This window comes from Podarcis melisellensis (assembly GCF_964234715.1).
Source record: "Podarcis melisellensis genome assembly, chromosome: 9".
Taxonomy (NCBI): Eukaryota; Metazoa; Chordata; class Lepidosauria; order Squamata; family Lacertidae; genus Podarcis; species Podarcis melisellensis.
The window spans coordinates 32,711,702-32,731,384 of NC_138541.1; the positions used below are offsets into that span (position 1 = coordinate 32,711,702).

Below are 19,683 nucleotides of genomic sequence, written 5' to 3' on the forward strand. Positions count from 1 at the left end.
TTTAAGGCTTTACAGGTCAAAACCAGCACTTTGAATTGGGCCCAAAAACTAATTGGTAGTCGGTGCAGTCAAACCAGGATTGGTGTAATATGCTCAAATTGTCTTGCTCAAGTGAGCAACCTGGCTGCTGAATTCTGCACTAGCTGAAGTTTATGAACAGTCTTCAGATATGTGGAAATGGCATTTTTCAGTGCCACATAATGTGCATTCTGCGCTTGTGAGAAATCAGTCCTTCAGTGAGGCAGCATTTGCTTTCTGAAACTACCTCTCCATTGATATTAGGCAGGTGCCTTCACTGTACTCTTTTTGCGGTGCTGTTTCTCTTCTGCTGTGGTTCTATTTCCAACAAAGTTATGTTATTCACCTTCCTGTCTTCTGTGGTGTAATTTTACGTAATTAATCACGTAGTTGTTATCTCTCACCATTCATTTCAATGGAAGGAAATGCAAATGGGAAAAGGGCATCAATTTGCAGACTGAAAACAGCAACAGCAGTGAATAAACATCATATTCTCTGGATTAATTTATGTTATGGACATGGGGCAAACAAGCAAACATTGAAAATTTCCGTTCCTCTCTCTCTTTGCATTCTCCGACAATGCTAGTTGAATTCAGCCTGCCTCTAAAGACATCCTAAAATGCCCTGTAAATAAAGCAGAAAAACAGATGTAGCCTTTACAAGGGAATATTTCCCACCCCCTTGGCTTGAGAAATTGAAGCATAGATTTCAGCCCAGCACTAGCTTGCAAAGTTTGCAAAAGATGATTTCAGGTGCATTGTTCCATGTAGTTGCCTAGCAGTAGTGGACAGATTCACACATGCAGACACCAACGTGCTAAACACAATTCCATGCTGGCTGCCGCATGCATTGCAGCATTCTGTTTATGTTGCATTTGGGTTTGTCCCATTGTCTTAGGAGCTACCCCATTTTATCATCACAACACTCCTGAGAGGAACATTAGATTGAGACATCCTGACTTGCTCAACCCCACCAGTGAATTTCATGGCTTAAGAATTAGCCTTAAATTCCCACATCAAAACCCAACTTTAGCCACTATATGACACTGAACCTCTTGATAGAAATCAATTGCTTCTTATTGCTCTAGCAATTCCAGTATTATAAGTTAGAGATGCTTGGGGAATTCAATTTCTGTGAATTTTTGTGTGAACTGGCCTGATCTGCACTTCATAGACCAGAACTTAATTTTCCTTTGAATTTCACACTTCTACAATATTTGCAATGCAGTTCTCAGATCAAAAATGCATTAAAACATGATGTCTGCTCTACTAATAGTGCATGGTCCAGGAAGTAGGCGAGGATTCTATTAGTAACAGTGCACCCATTCATAAAATCAAAGAAGTATAGATTTGGAAGGGCCATGAGGGTCGTCTAGTCCAAGTTCCTGAAATGCAGAAATATTTTCTACAATGTGGGGCTCAAACCCATGACCCTGAAATTAAGAGTCTCATGCTCAACCAAATGAGCTATCTGTTGTCCAATTTATTTCTGCATTGCAGGGTTTTTGGATTCAGTGAACCTCAGGAGCCCTTCTAACTCTACATTCCTACGATTCTATGCATTTTTGATGTTTAGCAATGTGTATACATATTTGAAACATAATTTTTTTTCCAAAAATTTTTTTATTATCAAATATGTTTTTAAAAATAAATTTACAAATCACATTTGCCCAGAACTATTCCAAATTGCATATTTAATGAGGAAATGGGATGGAATGGATTTATGAATGAACACATTCATACCTTAGCACAAACCTGAAACAGATCCATCCATTCCTACTACCGCCTACCACCATGTGCTCTCATTTGCAGCAGTGTTCTTTGGATATAAGTGTAGAAATTATGTTAGCCATCTTTTATCAAAAGATAGACAAAGTTACTTGAGCAAGCCTACACATAAATACAGGAACTTTCTATGTTTTAAGACTTATTGCACAATTGTCTGATCAGCATCTGTGCAGAAGCTCATTTGAGGAAGGGTCAGGGATACATAGAAGCTTCTGATGATGTCATAGGCAATGGAGTCACATGGATTACATAATCTCATCTCTAGTTGTGGGTGCAGAAAAGGTTTTTAAACCATGTGTCCTCAGGACTCTAAAAATGTCAAGGAAGATGGATGAAAATTAAATACATTCCATTACAGTGCCATAGAATATGTTATATATACCACCTGAAATGAAGGGCCATATATTACTTTTACCACACACATAGCTCTGCCTTTGAATTATGTTGCTTTCTTACTGTGTACAAAAAAAAATGATAGATTAAAGAATTAATAGATGGAGTCAGCTACCATTATGAAAGTAATATTTAATCATCATAAAATTCTACGGGTCCAGGATTCTGTCCCACCCTATCCACCACCCCATAGACTAAGAAAAAAGAACATTAAGTAAAGGTGAGACCTTGATGAAAGAGCTAAGCGTTATATTTTACTCACTAGAGTTTTATGTAGCTCAGTGCCCACATCAGTGATAAATCTTCTCATTCAGAGGCAGTTATCAACATCTTAAAAGGACAGTGTGTGGTTGGACCTGTTCAAGCTGCTCATATCTACATACTTTTGTTTGTTTGTTTGTTGTTTAGAATGGTCATACATGGCATTCAGATATTTATTTGAGAAGTTGGGTATTTGAACATTGCTTACCCAGGATTGTGTGTTCATACCTTGTACAGGGACAGTAGTTAATCTGTACACTACTAGACTGTTGGTTGTGTTTGCACACAACTACAAGTGTCTACACCTTTATTTATTTTTAAAGGACTATATGACCATATGACTTCAGTGACATTGCTGACCAAGGAATGTTGCATTACATATAAAAAGTTGTTGTTGTGTTTTAATTAGGGAATGACTTAACTCAAATAAGGTATTTACATGATAACAGGTTTGCTATGTGAGCACAAGAGTGGTGGTCCCCCCCCCCGGTGTTCTTTTGTTGATTTGCACTTCTCACTGAGCACATCCCACCCTGTCACAGAGGGTACCCCCAACCCTCAGCACGACATTTGGTAGGGTAGTGAGAAAGGTGGCAGAAAGGGAGAGGTAAGAAAGACCCTTTGTGTTAGTGGAATATGGTACATGGAAATTAGTACCCAAGCTGTAGTGTTTCCTCACCACCAGTTACTGAAAATGTAAGATATTGTCAGTGTTTTGCTTTAGAAGGAGAATTGACAAAGAGGGCTGACAGAGATTAACTTGGAAACTGGGTCCCTCTTTCCAAGGGTGCTTGTGTACATAATATTGTGGGGAGGCCTCCTCAACTTTGTTAGCATTGTGAATAACTGTTTATATTGCTGGTGGCCTTGGAACCTGTTTTCCTACTCAGTAAGCATACAGGACATTGCATGAACACAAAAATGACCATGTAAAGTAACCATGTAAAACTACTTCATCAGCAATACATGTATAACTAACTACCCAGTCATAGTTCCTATCCTCTGTTTCATATCAAAATATTCGTATTGGGATATACTTTCAAACCAAGCTGAAAATACAAGATTTTGCATGTAAGCTAATTGTCTCGTTCTTTATTTCATTTGGGTTTTTACTGTACACTGAGAAACCAGAGTATAGGCTTGTTCTTACATTGATGCCTTAGAGCAGATGACATGAATATGAAAATTCCATTTTCATATCTGAGCCACACAGTATTATATAAGACAAGCAAAGCAAACAGACGGCAAATTGAATCCCAGTAACATGTGAAATACAAAAAACTCAGTAAAGGAAAAGGAGACACATTACAGGCAATTACATGCAAATTGCCATTCTTTTGGCAGACTCTTCCAAATACTATCTCATGGCAACTCTGTAAATTACATTGATAGGCCAGTAATTGTAAATTATTATGCTTTGTTATTACTGTTACTTTATTTTTCAATTTCCTTTTTTTATTGTATTGGGTTATATCTTCCTCCCCCACCCAGATTTCAATTTCTCTGCCCATTTTCAGGCACTTCAGGCTGACAGTTATTCACACATAGAGACAGGGAAATACCACTGGGCTGATTTGCTCCCCATATTATTGGCTGTCTGCCTTTATCCCAAAACACTATTGTTGTGAGGAAAATGTGGTTCCGATCTAGGAACCTTTGTAAATTATCTGACTAGGCACAATCAGTGAAGAGCTACAAATTTTGCCACAAGAGACAAAAGTCTGTTCCCCGCCCAAAAATATTGGAGCCCAATCTGAAGAAGTGTGCATGCACACAAAAACTCATACCAGTAACAAACTTAGTTGGTCTCTAAGGTGCTACTGGAAGGATTTTTTTTATTTTGTTTTGACTACGGCAGACCAACACGGCTACCTACCTGTAACCCCAACAACATTCCCACCCCTATCCCAATGCTATTGTTGTGATGATAAAATAGGAAGGGGGAGAACAAAATACACCCCTGTCATCTGCTTGAACATGCATGAATGAATGCTATAATGTAGGTACCAGTCCACCCACAAAAGACCTGTGATATCGAGAAACTGGACCAGAGGCATCCCAGTCTACTTTGGAAGACTGGATGCAAAACCATCTGCCATTGCTGAGCATGCCCCATTCTTCTATTAAAACTTATATTTAATGAACGAGAAACAGGCGCACTGTTTATGTTTATTCATAACAAGTTAGATCTTACTTTTGAAGATAAAGAAACAAGTTTGATTATATATAGTACCAGCTATGCATTTTGGCACTGATAGGAATTTTAGCAATCAAGAGGAGATAAAAAGGCTTCAGAGAATTTAATCACGTACTTCAAAGTAGACTTAAGAACATATATTTCAGAAACTGAGATAAAATATGAATGTTTAATTTACCATCTTTCTTTCTTATCACAAGTGTTTCTGATTCCAATGCTAATAACCTAGTTGATTTTGACAGCTAACAGTGCTCGGCTAAAAAAAATAAAAATAACAAACTGAACGAACTTTTGTTGCACGAAGAAACTGCTAATTAGCTCTTAGTTTCCAGAATGATTGCATGGAGGCTTAACTTTACTCATGCAAAGGTCAACATGCCTGCTTAAGTATTCACAGAATGGAGGGAAGGAATGAATGAAGACTATGCAACCACACAGTCCTTGCTTAATGTAATGTATCCCGAAAGTCACATGGTATAAGCAGATTCTTTCTTTAAGCAATTTCTTGAGCTGCTTCTTGTATTTTCCTCTCTTCTCCTCTCACAAAATCCCTTGTGATAAGAAAGTGATGGTATGAGAGTGCAGATGCTGAAATGTTCTGGAAACATGTCTTTTTTGTGGCTGTTTTCCAGAGTCTCGCAACAGTACATTGTCAGTAGGATGACTTGGCTCTCAGGTTGCTGCACAACTCACTTAAGGGAAAGAAGTGGTTTTTAGCAACTCTTCTTCTGTCTACACTACAGTCCCCCTGCTCCTGTGGAGGTTGGTCAGAGCCCCAGCAACATCCGTCTGTCACCAGCGGGTCCCACCTTCCTACTTTCTTACTTACAATGAGTCCAGAGGGTGGCTTTGACTGTCAGTTTCTTCCTTCTTCATCTCAGTGTTGCTCTTGTAGAACTCATCAGGGAATTGGCTAGGAACAAAACTAGAATTAGTAGGCTCAGCTTCACATTGACTCTGGCTCCACCTATTGTCTTCCTGTCTTCCAGCTGTAAGGGACACCAGCTGATCATATCCCACTATATTCCCAACACACAATAACATATTTGAGGAGTGCTCAGGGAGATACAAAGGTAAGGGTGAGATGGGAAGGCCCCGTGTCATAAATTCTGTTTTGCATGTGGAGAAAACGTTAGGTTGCACCCCAGTTTTGCTGGAGGCCTCCTCATTATAAGAGCAACCACATTTTTGTTTGCTATTTTGCCTAATATGGCATTTTGTAAGCAATTTCCACCACTGGATTGTTACATGATATTTATGCTAATATGTTTACACTACTGTAACCCATCAGCAGACCTTATAGTGAAGGGCAGTGAGAAATCCTATGAGGAAGGAGAAGAATCTTAAATTAAGATCAATTCCTGAAAGTGAAGGGGACAACCTTGTGGAATTCCTTACAGAGAAAATTGTGGAATTTTGGCAAGATGAACTGGAGACAGATGAGGAGATCGTAATAACCACAGCCTTTCGGCTGGGCAGGAGACAAGGCAAGAAACCAAGGGACTGCCTAATTACATTGAGATCAAAGGAAGAAAGAGATAGAATATTGAATTTGCACTACCAAAAGGCACTGGTCATCCAGAATTCTCAGGCACAGATTTTCAGGGGTATTCCTAAATATATTTTGGATGTGAGAACCCTTTTTAAAGATCTGGTAGACCTGCTGAAGAAAAACTCCATCCCATTTAGGTGGGAGTTTCCACAAGGCCTGTCCTTCAACTTCAAAGGCAAGAAGTTTAAAATAAGAACAGTTCAAGACAAGGAACAGTTTTTGGAGAAAAACTCAGAGGATCTGCAGAAAGGAACGGTAGGAGAAGAAGAAATAACGGACATTGCAAACTTATCATTCGGACTCCCCTCAATACCAACAGAGGAAGAACAAAAACTTGGAGCAGTCGGAGGAATAGGTACTTAAGATCAAAATGTCTCTGCAACTTCTGAGCTGGAACTGCAACGGTTTGAACCTTCCCCGAAAAAGACGCCAAGGTTTCCATATTTTAAAGAAAGAACAATTAGATATAATATGTCTGCAAGAAACACACATCGCCAGGATACACAGGAAACTTTTGATAAACAAAAGATTGGGACAGGAATTTATCTCATCAGACAAAGTTAAAAAAAGAGGTGTGGTGATTTATGCAAAAGAAAAACTAGATCCAAAAATGATATTCAAGGATGAACAAGGAAGGTTCCTGGCAATTGAAATTCAAATTCAAGGAGAAAAAGTTTTGATAGTAGGAATTTATGCACCAAATGAAGGGAAGGCTGAATTTTTCAAGAAGTTGCATGAGACTTTAATGGATTTTCTCGACTATAAAATTGTAATGATGGGAGATATGAATGGAGTTGTTTCTACAAATATGGACAAAGCGCAGAGACAGGTGATTTCTAAAGAAGGGAGATTACCAAAGACATTTTTTGAAATGACTGAAACTATGGACCTGATTGACATTTGGAGAACAAGGAACCCTCTTGAGAGAGAGGGAACTTTTTTCTCTGAAGCAAAAATGACATGGACAAGAATTGACCAAATTTGGGTAACTAGTAGCCTGGCGCCGAGAGTGAAAAAAACAGAAATCTGCCCAAAAACCTGCTCCGACCATAATGCGGTAAAGATGGAGATGAAACTAACAACAACTGGATCCTTTAGATGGAAAATGAATGACACCCTATTTAGAGATGAAGAGATTTATAAGAAGGCCCAAAAAACATTAAAAGATTACTTTGAGATAAACCTGAGAACAGATGTGGAGAAAAGAACAATTTGGGACGCTAGCAAGGCCGTGATGCGGGGTTTCCTAATTCAGCAGAATTCCATAAAGAGGAAAAAACAAAATGAGAAGAAAGAAAATTTTTTGGAGAAAATGAAAGAAAGAGAAAAGAAACAGATCTAAACCAAAGTCCCAAGAAATTTTGAGAGAAATAAAATACTATCAGATGCAATATATGGAACTGATGAATCAAGAGATAGAGTGGAAAATAAAGCAAATGAGACAAAAGACCTTTGAATCAGCAGACAAATGTGGGAAACTTCTGTCATGGCAATTAAAAAATGAGACAAAAACTGAACACTGTGACATGCCTGGAAGTAGATGGGAAAATCATCCACAAGCCAAATGAGATAAGTAATTGTTTTCAAAGCTTCTTTAGGAAACTCTACGTACAAGGGCCTGTAAATGAACAAGAAATAGATGAATTTATCAAAAAACATGGACTACCAAAAATTTCAGAGCAAAGTAAAATGATCCTGAATGAGAAAATTACAGTACAGGAAAAAAGGGTGCCATTCAGAACATGCAATTGGGGAAATCTCCAGGACCAGATGGTTTGACTGCAAGATACTACAAAGTGTTGAAGGAATGGTTAATACAACCATTGAAAGAAGTATGCAATGAAATTATGGAGGGGAAAAAGGCTCCCGAATCGTGGGAAGAGGCATTTATTTCACTTATACCGAAAACAGAGACTGAAAAGAACCAGGTCAGGAACTACCGCCCTATATCTTTACTGAACGTGGATTATAAAATTTTTGCAGACATTCTGGCAAAAAGACTTAAAAGAGTGCTGTTAGAGGAGATTCACAAGGACCAGACAGGCTTTCTTCCTGGGAGACAGATGTCAGAAAATGTGAGGAACATTATAGACATTTTGGAGCTATTAGAGGTGGATATTAATAGGAAAGCTGTTTTGATTTTTGTGGACGCGGAGAAAGCCTTTGACAATATTTGCTGGAGTTTTATGAAGAAGAATCTCCAAGGGATGGGGGTAGGCCAAGGTTTTGAAAACGGTATAGGTGCAATATATTCTAAACAAAAAGCTAAGCTAATAGTAAACAACGTGGTTACGGAAGAAATACCAATAGAAAAAGGGACACAATAGGGATGCCCAATATCCCCTTTGCTTTTTATATCAGTCCTGGAGGTTTTGTTAAATATGATTAGAAGGGACCAGTTGGTTAAAGGTATTCAGGTCGGAGTTAAAAATTACAAGTTAAGGGCATTTGCAGATGACCTAGTCTTAACTTTGCAACAGCCAGATACTAGTACCAAAAGAGTATTAGAACTAATTGAGACATTTGGTGAAGTAGCAGGATTTAAACTGAATAAACAGAAAACGAAAGTGCTGGAAAAAAACTTAACAATGGAAGAAAGAGAGAGATTTCAGAGTGAAACAGGTTTGGAGATAAAAAAAGTGAAATATCTGGGGGTGAACTTAACATCTAAGAATGTGAATCTATTTAAAGACAATTATGAAAAATGTTGGACAGAAGTAAAGAAAGATTTAGAAATATGGTCAAGATTGAGACTTTCCTTGTTAGGTCGAATTGCTGTTATTAAGATGAATGTATTGCCTAGAATGTTATTTTTGTTTCAGACGTTACAGATCTTAGACAAGATGGACTGCTTCAAGAAGTGGCAGAAAGACATATCCAAATTTGTCTGGCAGGGCAAAAAGCCCAGAATAAAATTTAAGATTTTAACTGATGCAAAAGATAGAGGGGGCTTTGCCCTGCCGGACTTAAGACTCTATTATGAATCAGCAGCTTTTTGCTGGTTGAAACACTGGCTGCTTCTTGAAGATACAGACATTTTGGATCTGGAAGGGTATGATAATAACTTCGGTTGGCATGCATATTTATAGTATGACAAGGCAAAGGTGTACAAAAGTTTTAAAAACCATATTGTTAGGAAAGCACTATACAACGTTTGGATTTGATATAAAGACTTGTTGGAAAGTAAAACCCCCAGGTGGTTGTCACCAATGGAAGCTAAGGCGGTGAAAAAACTTAATATGGATTCTAAATGGCCAAAATACTGTGAAATCCTAGAACAAGATGGTGAGAAGTTTAAACTTCAGAGTTTTGAGAGACTAAAGTCCAAAGTTCGAGATTGGTTACATTACCGTCAGATAAATGAGACATTTAAGCAGGACAGGAAAATAGGATTTCAGAAGGAGAGGTCAAAGTTAGAAACAGAACTGTTAGAACCCAATACTAAGAACCTGTCTAGAATGTATAATTTGCTGTTGAAATGGAACACACAGGATGAAACGGTGAAATCAGCTATGATTAAATGGGCACAGGATATCGGTCATGACATTATGTTTGCTGACTGGGAACAGTTATGGACCACCGGTGTTAAATTCACGGCATGTAATGCCTTAAAAGAGAACATAATGAAAATGATTTACAGGTGGTACATGACCCCAGTCAAACTAGCAAAAATATACCATTTGCCCAATAATAAATGTTGGAAATGTAATGAGACTGAAGGTACCTTTTACCACCTTTGGTGGACCTGCCCAAAGATTAAAGCCTTTTGGGAAATGATCTATAATGAAATTAAGAAGGTCCTTAAATGGACTTTTCCTAAGAAACCTGAGGCTTTTCTCCTGGGCATGGTTGGCCAATTGGTGTCAAAGAAGGACAAAACCTTTTTTATGTATGCTACCACAGCAGCAAGAATTCTTCTGGCAAAGTATTGGAAGATGCAAGAACTACCTACTCTGGAAGAATGGCAGACGAAGGTGATAGACTTCATGGGACTAGCAGAGATGACCGGCAGAATCCGAGATCAGGGGAAAGAGACAGTGGAAGAGGACTGGAAGAAGTTCAAATTATATCTTAAAAACTGTTGTAAAATTGAGGAATGTTGAGATGTCAAGGGGTAAGAAGTAGAGAAATACAGCTGTAAATATTAAGTTTAAAGAAATTTAATGAAAGGGAACTAATAGATAAACTGATTAAAGGGTTGCTAAAGAATTTTGGAACAAGGATGCAGCGAAAGGGAGGTATGGGGAAGTCAGTATATGTTTAATGTGGTGTATGTCTTTGTTTTGTAACGTGTTTGTTCTTTATTATGTGTTGGAAAAATTAATAAAAAATTTTATTAAAAAAAAAAAGAGAAATCCTATGAACAGATCAATAAATAAATGATGCATTTTAATGTACCCTTTAAATATATATCTATCATCTATCTATCATCTATCTATCATCTATCTATCTATCTATCATCTCTGTCTGTCTGTCTGTCTGTCTACCATCTATCTATATCTTTGTACACTTTTGTTGGTTGGAGAATTGCACTGAGAAATTCAGAGATATGTACATTATGAGGGATAGTTGTATTTCATTTCACTTATTGTTTCAGGAAGTGCATACGCATACTAGCGTGTGAATAGAACCAAATTTCTCCTCCATCCCCAGCTGACACACAAAGTAACACCCAACTTCAGTTCGCAAATGATTACTTTTCATTTTGTCTGACTTTCCAGCATCTGACAATTGCCTGAAGAAAAGGAAGCCACAAACACTAAGAGATGGAACGAATGTTAAATGCTGTTGATTTAAAAAGAAAGGAAAATCAAACCAGAAGAAAAGAGTCACTTCCGATGGGAAATGAAAATAGAAATGCAAATCAAACCTAAATACTTAACATATCTGATAAACAACTTTATAAAAATAGAAATAAAAAAATGGCAAAGACCTTGGGAGTGTTCTTATCTTGGCTCATCTAAGCTTACTCATGTCTGCATATTACAATTCAGCTATGAACACTGATCAACAAAGTCACTTTCCATCTGGTCTGTTAGGTCTTTTTGTTCATACTGAAGCTGTTCTCCATTACCCATGCACAGCTGGAACCAAATCAAGGGTATATCTTAAAATAATTCGTAGGCACAGCAGTAGATTTCTAGGCAATATATTGAGGAGATTTAACTTGGAAGCCACAGCCCAAGCAACTGAAGATAAAGATAGCAGCAATGTATTTATACCATTTGAAGTCAAAACCAATACCTGGGCTTGGGAGCCTGCAATACTACAGCTGTTATTTGCCTCTGGCTCCCATCAGCCCTAACCAGCAATGGCAGTGCTCAGCACCTAGAGGGTCCTGCCCATTGTATATACTGTCTAAAGTTCCAATCGAGTTCCAATCTAGAACAATAGCAGGGCCAGCAAAATGGTGTTCAGTATTGTGTGCAGCAAGGATGCTGCTAGGGGTAATGTCATGCAACTTACTGCTGGAGAAACATAGGATGTAAGTTGACATTGCAATGCTTGTCATTCTTGCTAGTTGTACAAAGTTACAGAAATCAGTGTAGTCAGAGAGGGTGTCAGGCCACCATAGGAGAGGCAGCAATAGCCTATACCCCATCCTAAAGACATTTTGACAATTACAGAATGACCTACATAAACTGACACTTAAGGGTCTAACACAGAGAAGCTGCTAGGTTAGTACTAAAACCTTATTGGCATTTGCAGCCCTGTTTCCCTTGTCTCTCAGAGACATACACTGCTGGCAATCACTCTATATGTCTTTTCATTCATACTAACCCATTGTGATACATTTACACAGAATCAACATCCATCTCCTGCTGCCTCTGTGGCTCAGTCTACTAACATGAAGATTCATTTCTGAGAGGAAGCAACATGGAAAAGAGTTATTCATTATTGTTCAGTAAATAGAAGAGAGTTAAAACTTATTTCTTAAATAAATATTTTTTTTCCATTTCCTTCAGGGTGGATCCATTCTACAGAAATCTTTGTAGAAGGATAAGTGGGATCATCTTTAAGGATGGTCCTGGTTGTGGGCAGACCCCCAAGCTGGTTCCTCCTCCCCTGGCGTGGGCAGAGTAATGGCATCATGCCAGGGTGGCACCACAATCACCCCAGCTTCTTGGACAATCACTTTTGTGTGGGGTGATCATGGAGGGATAAAAAAGTGGCAGTGTGACGCATGTCAGGCACCTGCTTTGCGCTGCCAAACACCCACCTACCCGCCCTTTATTTTAGATGTCCTCTGGCCTTGCTTTGGACTTTGGTTGGTCGCCTGTCTTGGGACGTGGGCCAGGTAGGAATTTTCCTTTTTGGCAGATTGCCACTGGCCACTTGGTTTTCGCCTACCTCTTAGCAATCGTCACACCTTTGTAAGGTTTGGCGGTTAGGTATTGGCTCATTGATTTGTGGGGGAGGGGAGGTCAGCCATTGCCTGCCCCTCCATTGACCAAGGGTATTCTGTTAAAGGAATCCAGGGCCTGGGTCCTGTCTGAAGTCCACTTGAGGTGCTAGGGCCATGCCAGGCCTCTGAGGACACCGAGGAGAGCTACAGGCAGGTTCCCCCGATGTGGCTTCCTCTTTGGGTGATTTACCCTTACTGACTTCCTGCAAAGGGGGCAGGAGTCTGATATAGTCCTTTGCCAATGCCTAAGCCAATACCGTTCACATTTCTGTAATCAATAAAGTTGTGGCCTAAAATTTTGCCCAATAATCTTAAACCAAAATTCTGTGTCAGTGTGAATTTTATTCTAACAAGGGGCTGGTTTGGGGCCTTGCCATGCAATCTGGTGTAAGAGTATCAAAATAGATTTCTCAAAATTGGGAAATCCAAACTTGGATTTCCTAAACTTGGGTCTCCAGCTCTTTTTGGACTACAACTTACTGGGATTTCAGTTCCGTTCGTCCGAGCTGATAAGGTTCATCTTCCTCTGAGCCCTCCCAGCAGAGCATTAAAACAACACCACAGAGGAAGGATGAGATAGGTATGGGCTACACGCCATGCTTTATTACTAAGCTATGCAAAGAGCAAAGAAATATCCATCTTCTCCCTTTGAGAGCAGAGAGCAACTGAACACAAAGGAACAAAGGAACAAAGGAAACTGGAAACCAGTAACGTCACATCCCGTCTCCCTTTCCCATGAGACTCCAACAGTATCTGGACTCTGGAATGTAAACACAGTCCTGTGACTGCAAGCAACTGTACAGTGAGGAAACAGAAACTAACACAATTCCCATCATCCCTCGTTAGAAGGACCAGTGGTCAGGGATGGTGAGAATTGTAGTTCAAAAGCAGGTGGAGACCCAAGTTTAGGAAACCCTGGGTATATCACCATATACATGCAGATCCCCCAGAAAATGTTATAAAATCATTGAGTCACAGCCTTTTGGTGATACAGCAATTTCATTACCTCCATATGAAATTGAACTTTTTCCAGGAAATTTATATAAAGCAGGGGTAGACCACATAAAGATGTGGTTCCATCCAAATGGTGTGGACTACAACTCCCATCAGAACCAGCCAGCATGGTCAGGAATGATGGGAGATGTAGGCCATGAGATCTGACTGGTACCACATTGTCTACCCCTGTCATGCGGCATTTATACTCTCTTTTCCCATCATTGATAATCCTATTTCCCATCATCTGATGCCCATACATTGGATTGGAGACTACTACTGTTACATAGAAACACATAAGTGCACACTTGATGTGTCCATAAACATCTTACGATGTCCTAGCACACAACATGGTGCTTGTCCTTGCATTGGCAAAGCTCACACCTGAATTCTGTGACCTCCTCACTGTAAACAAGTCCATTCAACCCAAGTAGCATCCTTAAATTTAATTAGCTTGCTTTGTAACATTTCTTCCTGATCATTAAACACCATAAAGAAAACAGGATCAAGTATAGATCCCTGCAGCAACATCTGTCAAACTAGAGAATTATCAATGTTTATGGTGCTGCATTGCTGCTTTCCCATTTTTACCGAACTAAAATGAGGAAATGGCCAGTTTATATTTAAGTGATATTATACCAGAATTCCTTTAGTGTCCCAAAGGACAATAGATGCTGTCTGTCACTACTGGGAGCAGCTAGAAGGAAGATGCATTGGATCAAAGATAAGGAGAAAGTGGAAATAGAACAGTATTTTTCTATTCAGTCCCAGGCATGGATAAATAAACAGAGAGAGACTTACTGAGCCTCTTGTGGGCCACACTTGTAGATGGATGGTGGTCTTTCATTTAGCTTGGTGGGTCATAGGATGTTCAAGCTTGCCTTCAATGGAGCAGTGCAGGAATCAATATTATGCATCTGATGATTGCTGTAATTCACAAAAATATGCCGTAATGAATGTGTTAGTTTTTAAGATGCAGCAAGCCTTTTTTATTTTTTATTGTTGCAACAAAAAACAATACTATGGATTGTGTAGGAGGGGGGTCCATGGTGGAGCTACTGCCAAGGTTTATGCCCTACTAGTTTTCTGCAAGCATAGTGGGGGGGGGGGCTTTTTTCTTTATTTTCTTCCATCAAATTAAAAAGCTTCCCATTGGCACCAATAGAAGAGGAATTAACTACGTCAACTCCAGGGCGGGCATAGTTTTCAGCCCTTTTGAGGATAATGTTGGGAAAAACAAGGGGGCTTGGGATTTCTTGGGTCCAAGATCTTCCCCCACATGCTCCTTTTTGGACCCTGCCCCAGATGGAATTTCATCAAGCATTTTGGGGGTTCCTCTGTAGCATAGGTACCATCCTGCAAATGGAGCTCCACTTTGTTGGCAGAGCAATACTTACAATGATTCCTAAGGCACCTTAGCTGGACTCCCTGAAAAGAAAGACTTGCTGTGCAACAAAGCTGCATATGCTTCTGGAAACTGTTGTCATAGGAAATGTCCTTCACAATCCATAAATACCAGGAACTAGCCCTGGTGTTTGTTGGTAGCAAACACTGGAGGTCATTTCAAGTGAAGTCAATGTACTTGCAACAGAACTTCCATTCCTTCTCTTCTTGCCTCAGCCTCCATTTATTTGGTAGCGTTGAGGACACCCAGCTCCCAGGATCTGAGTGTATGTGCCTGTACACGGGCATGCAAGGAAAGCAAAAGAAAGAGAAGTTCCATTGTTTAAGTAGACAAGCACAATAACTTCATTGGTAAGGTAAAGGTACCCCTGCCCGTACGGGCCAGTCGTGTCCGACTCTAGGGTTGCGTGCTCATCTCGCTCTAGAGGCCGTGAGCCGGCGCCGTCCGAAGACACTTCCGGGTCACGTGGCCAGCGTGACGAAGCTGCAGCTGGCGAGCCAGCACCAGTGCAGCACACGGAAACACCGTTTACCTTCCCGCTATAAAGCGGTACCCATTTATCTACTTGCACTTAGGGGTGCTTTTGAACTGCTAGGTGGGCAGGAGCTGGGACCGAAGGACGGGAACTCACCCTGCCGTGGGGATTCGAACGGCCGACCATACAATCGGCAAGTCCTAGGCACTGAGGTTTTACCCACAGCGCCACCCTAAATTGCCAACTGCTGATGACAAAAGATGACTGGTTATGTCAAATGAGTCTACCAGTCTATGCCTTATGTATCATTAGTCCATAAGTTGCTTCATTTATATGTATGACAATGACTTTGTTGTAGAATCATAGAATTGGAGAGTTGGAAGAGGATGGTTGTTATTTAAGCATGCCTGGTTAGAGCATGGCGCTGATAACGCCAAGGTTGCAGATTTGAACCCCATATGGGGCAGCTGCATATTCCTGCATTGCAGGGGATTGGACTAGATAGGCACCTTGGATATAACCAGTGTGCCACAGATTTTGTTTCCTGTTTATGTAATACATTTGCTCTAATTGTTATATTTTTGTTAGCGTCCACATTTATACTATATTATGTTTCTTTATCTTTTTCTTGGGGAAAAAAGAAAACTCTAGTGAAAATATATTTACAATTCCATATATATATATATATATATATATATATATATATATATATATATATATAATACCTCCTCCTATCTAGGGCAAAAATCTTTTTAAAGCCTTACAATATAATTTTGCCCTACGGCCTGAGACCTTGTCACATTTAACTGTATTTGAGCTTTCACAGCTATAAATGGTCTCAATGATCATAAAGCTATTCAACCTTTTTAAAATACAGCCACTGTATTTGACTTACTGACCTTGCATGGCAATGAAATCGGCAGGTATTCTGCAGCTGTATAGTAAGGATCTTGGACCAGGCTTCTAAATAATCTTTTATTAACTAGAAAGTCAACATTCCTCTTTAAGTTTTGCTTTTGTGGAATTATTTTGCTATTTTTCATCCTAATATAAAAATATGAAAGCTGTAGGGCCTGAGTCTGTGCATGTTTACCCAGAAGTAAATCCTACTGAGTTCCACAGGGCTTCCTTCCAAGTAAGTGTGCACTGTGTGCAGGATTGCAGCTTTAGAGCAAACGACAACAGCAAGAAATGTGTATACTGAAAATGACATTTAACAAGCATTAATATCATTTTCACAACCATTTAACTAAGAATTAATAATTCTAAATACATATACCTTGAAGGCTTTTCTATCACTCATTGAGATAATTAACTAAAAAAAAATGTTATATGCAGAATTCTGTGTCTACAAAAGACACAGGCTGCATACTCACCATAAAGCACATTTAAGGTACACCCTCCCCCCCAAAGGAATAATGGGAACTCTAGTTTACTACACACAAAGCAACAATTCCCTGACCTGTTCCCAGGATTCTTTTTCGAGGGGATGCTTTAAATGAGTGGTGTGTATACAGCCATAGGCCACAACACAGATAAATTTTATCCACTTAAACCCCACAGCTTTCGAGGGTACTTCAGTGTTCATAACTGTATGAGATTGTGGCTGTCTGTCAGTCAAGGAACAAAAATAGAACAGGAATATACTTACGCTACTTGACATTATTATGACCACTGCTAGTATTTGACATTCTTATAATGCCAACTGTGTGCTCAGCATTGTAGAGAACACAGAAATGACCCAGTGCTTGCTCAGAGGGCGAGCACTCCAAGTATGATAGATAGGACAATGGTGAAAGAGGAAAAAATATAATTTGATAAATAGTATAGGATGGGCCACAAAGGTTAAACTGGAAGCGCACAAAACTTTAGGGTCCACTAAAAGAATTTTAAATAAGAACAACAAAGAGGTAGATTTGTCCAATATGAAAAGGCTAAAAGATACATTTATAAATGTTCTCCAAATACAAAACATTTTTGCTCTGCAGTGAATGAAGGTATTTCCCCAAGCCTCATATTAGAGCTAGCCTCTAAATGCCCAACGCTTCTTGCCCAGTGCTACAAGAAGCTAATGGTTAGGGGCAAATCTTTGTAAATCACTCTTTGCAGCACATTCTGTTTAGAACAAACTTTTTAATGTAAATTATTTTGTAAGTGTATCATGGAGTACTGTGCATAGTTGAGGTCAACTAAAAAAAAATATTGTAGAACTCAAATAGGTTCAGAAAAGGCAATCAATAATCATCAAGGGATTGAAGCAACTCTTAAGGAACGTTTAAGTTTAGAAAAGAAATGCAGTAAGAGGGGATGTATAAGATGGTGTGTGGTGTGAAGAAAGTGGATAGAGAAACCAGTTGATTGTTGGGTCATGGGAAGCCCCTTCAAAGAGCTGTGGTGTGCAGTGTTTTGCAAGAGCCCTGCAGGCATCAGGTCACCTTATACCACTGTGGTGTGCTGCTTGTTCCATTAAGGATGGGGGAGATAATGAATTTGCCTGCTGGTCCGATCCACTCCCCAACCCCACCAAGTTCTTCCAAGGAAAGAAAATCACCTGAAGCTGGAAGTGATTCCTGAAAGGAATAGAAAAGGGTCTAGGAATACTGGAAACTGCTAAAGGACTCTGTGCTCCACAGGTTTCCAGAATGCTTGCTTATAAATAATCATTCTTCCTATAGTGGCCCTAACCTTGTGTGACCTACAAGTTGAACAACTGTGAGGATTCACATTACCAACTACAGTGGACCCTCCGGATACAAACTTAATTTGTTCTGGGGGTCCGTTTGCACCCTGAAAATAACGTGAAGAGAGGCATGCTTCTGCACATGCGCATGGCATGATCGAGCACTTCTGCACATATGTGCGCAGCGAAACCCAGAAGTATACACTTCTGGATTTGCCGTAGCCATAACCCGAAGATTCCATATCCAGAAGGATACATAAGTAGAGGTATGACTGTATATAGTGCAACTCCAATACAGAATGTAAGAAATCCTGTTTCCAGCCATTCTCAAAAAAAGTTTGAATTGGCTTGTGACATGAATTTATTTTCAGATTCTTTGGACTAAAGTGCAGTCCAATGATAAATATTTAATTTCAGACTAAGAACACTAGCTTTCACCCTACCCTTTATATGCTTCCTCCACCATCCATTTCTGTAGCCCACTAAACTTACCAGTATATAAATACCATGTATGCAAGTATCTATCTATTTTTATGTATCTAAAAGGAAAGCAGAAGGTCAGAGATGAACTTTCTCTCCTTTTCATTTTTTGCCTCTGTACAATAACTCCTACGGAGTACGGTGCAAGTCACCATCTCACTTTGCAAGGTGACCCCTGAAACTTTATAAAACCACATTTTGTCTTGTCTTGTTTTTAACAAACTCTCAACCATCCAAAGGATTTTCCATATGAAATTGTTTACCAATCAGCCTCTGAGCCTGGTGGAGGCCACTTGACATTACAGAAGGTTCAGGACAATATTCTATTGCTCAGAGTCAGTTCTCGTGGGGCCCTGGCCATTCTTTTTGACCAATTATTACATCACACTATGGAAGCAGACTTGGACCCCAGGTTATGGGTGCCCAGTGCACATGTTCTTCTGTATCTGAAAACTGTAGTGAAATATAGATAGTGGTAGGACAGCTGCCTTCTATGGACTCTGCTTTCTAATGTACCTCTTAAAAAAATTAGTCTAACTGAAAACCTGTTCTGCCTTTTACTCATTGAATGAGGAAAAAAAAATGAATTTGAAAATTATAAAAGCTGAGAGGGGGGAAATGGTGAAATTCTCATAGGTCAGATGCATTTTTTTTGGTCAATATCACCGTACATTTGAGGTGGCCAAGGGGTGCTTATGTGTATCCTTTATTTCATTCTACAAATTATTTCACCTGTGGTCTGCACTCCACAACATTCCTGGGTGCCCACACATCAATTAAAGCCTACGGAAGACATACTGTAACTCTGCTTATTGAGTTTTTTCAGCACACAAAACACAGGGCACCTGGGAGATTGCAAAGTGCTGAAGAAATGTACCTTGGCAGAAGCACCTCCTTCCACCATGCCAAAGCTGGGGCAGGGGGCATTCCCAGCCCTGCCATGGCTGCAACAGAGCTTCAACAGCTGCTCCCAGCAAGGTTTGGCAGGAACAGGCATTCCTTCTGTTATTGGCTGGTTCCAAGTTTCAAAGCAGAT

At 39.6% G+C, this 19,683-nt stretch overlaps 1 long non-coding RNA gene across 1 annotated transcript; it reads right to left on the minus strand.

Moving 5' to 3' along the window:
- Positions 1-501: 501 nt before the first annotated feature.
- Positions 502-18,993, minus strand: LOC309378241. Its single transcript, XR_014171916.1, has 5 exons — positions 18,911-18,993; positions 14,409-14,534; positions 11,990-12,070; positions 5,486-5,569; positions 502-642 (listed from the first exon to the last, which is right to left on the minus strand). It is a non-coding gene; the product is annotated as an uncharacterized lncRNA (long non-coding RNA).
- Between the last annotated feature and the right edge of the window lie 690 nt (positions 18,994-19,683).